Genomic DNA, 2012 nt, shown 5'->3' on the forward strand with positions numbered 1-2012 from the left:
AGCAGCCACATGGTGCCAGGTGTCTGCAGCCGCCCTGAGCCTTGGAGTCTGGCTGGCTTTATACGTTCCTGAGCAACCTGTCACACAGGGAGGACGGACACGCCTCCTTTGACTGAGTCTCAGCTGAGCTTAAGTTTCAGTTATTATCTTCATGAAAATGAAAGTTGGAGCAGGGCCAAGACCGAAGGCTCGGGTTCGGGCTGCCGCTGCCTCCCTCTGCCTCGCTGCTGGCCTCTGTCTCCCCGTGCAAATCACAGTCACCCTCCCTGCACAGACCACCTGGTGATACCTCTCCGCATCTCTGTCTGGCACATAGTGAAGGAACTAGATAAGGAGCCATCTCTTTAGTGGTCGCGTGACTCACACATGAGACATCGTGGAGGAGCTTCTACCCTATCGCCCTTCACATTGTGTACACTCAGTGACAGCTCACTAGGAGAGCCAAATAGTGAAAAGAATGACCTACTCGCAGAGGATGACAGCAGGCTCCCTTAGCCTCAGAGACCCCTCTCAGGTGACCGTCACGCAGGCACAGAGTGGCACGTATGCCTTAATCCTTGAGTGATGCATTTTCAGTGTTAAAATTGAGACATTTATGTTTTCCTGCATTTCTATGCGTTTCTATACTATTTGCAACAAGCGATAGGAAAACCAGATGCTTCTTAATTGGCAAGAACTGCTGTGGCTTGCTCTTTATTTTTACAGTTTTCTTAGACAGCATCGCTGAATTTCATGCTGGCGTTTTCTTTCTTTCAGCCCTGTTTAAGCGGGTCTGTGTTCGAGGCTGTGGTCTTCTGTTTCCGGGAGACTTACGGGGAGCTGCAGCAGCCGCGGAGGCCACGCTTCTGGGCCACGAGCCGAGCTCCTCTCTGACGGGCTGTGTGCCTGTGGACCAGTTTCATTTCCCGGGATCTCACACCTCACTATTAGCGCATGGAGTTTCCTAAGTGACGTGACTCACTTGGAGGCATTCCAGGAACAGTGTAAGTAAACACGTTAGGGCTAGCAGCCATTGTCGTTCTAGTCCACTCACGTGGGCACACAGAGGACCGTGTTTTACTCAGGAGGGAAACAGAAAGCAGACTGCAAGCAGACAGCCACTGGGTGCCTGACGGCTTCCTGTTATGCCAGGGTGTCTGTGATTCAGGGCAATCTCCTCAACCGGAAAGGTTTGGAACTCTCATCACGGTCTGGTTCAAATAACAAACACCGTTTTTGCTAGATCACGTGCACATGAAGAAAATGAAAACTAAGTCAGTTGACACTTCCAAGCAAATATCACGTGGGACACTTGCAGGCTTTCGAAGCTAAACGATTTTAAGGTTTGAATCCTAGGTGAGCCGATGATAGTTAATCGGGGGTGAATTTATTTACCTGCCTGATCTTGTCAACACCTCTGGCAAGTGTGAGTATTAGTGTCTAACTCACACAGGATGTTTTAAGGATTAAATGACACAATGTGTACTAAGCGCTGAGCGTACTACCGGACAAAAGAAAGTAGAAATATCTACAGACAGGTTGCACTGTGTGCCAGGCACTGTGCTGTACTTTGCAAGCACTAACTTATTTTACACCTGGAAAAACTTACGTCACACAGGATGTAAGTTCGAACTGGGATTTAAGCACTTGCGTTACTGCTTGATAATTGATCATTATCATCATGTTACTTTATGATTACTTCCTCAGCCGATTCCATCCAGTCTCTTTCATTCATTCATTTGTTCATCCATTCATTCCCTCATTCATTCGTTCATTCAGGCATTCTTTCTTTCCTTCCTTCTTTTCTTCTTTCCTTCGACAAGTGTTCATTGGGAGCTTCGTATGTATCAGATAAAATATTAACACGTATGAAAAAAATGTAAATAAAATAAATAAGTCAAAGTTTGTTCTGACAAAGAGCTCACAGAAGTCAACAGTCATTACGATATTCTATTGGCATGTGCATATTTCTTCTTGACTTGTCTTTCTCCACCCATCTACGAGTGAGTAGGAGACCTTCTTCCTCAAAGCCA

At 46.6% G+C, this 2012-nt stretch overlaps 1 long non-coding RNA gene across 1 annotated transcript in view; it reads left to right on the forward strand.

Moving 5' to 3' along the window:
- The first annotated feature begins 73 nt into the window (after window positions 1–73).
- Window positions 74–2012, forward strand: part of LOC111732128 — a 5008-nt gene continuing 3069 nt past the window's right edge. Inside the window, exons 1-2 of the long non-coding RNA XR_002777435.1 lie at window positions 74–514; window positions 757–983. This is a non-coding gene — a long non-coding RNA (uncharacterized LOC111732128). The remainder of the gene's footprint in view (window positions 515–756; window positions 984–2012) is intronic.

Source organism: Pteropus vampyrus, unplaced genomic scaffold (genome assembly GCF_000151845.1).
Source record: "Pteropus vampyrus isolate Shadow unplaced genomic scaffold, Pvam_2.0 Scaffold429, whole genome shotgun sequence".
Taxonomy (NCBI): domain Eukaryota; kingdom Metazoa; phylum Chordata; class Mammalia; order Chiroptera; family Pteropodidae; genus Pteropus; species Pteropus vampyrus.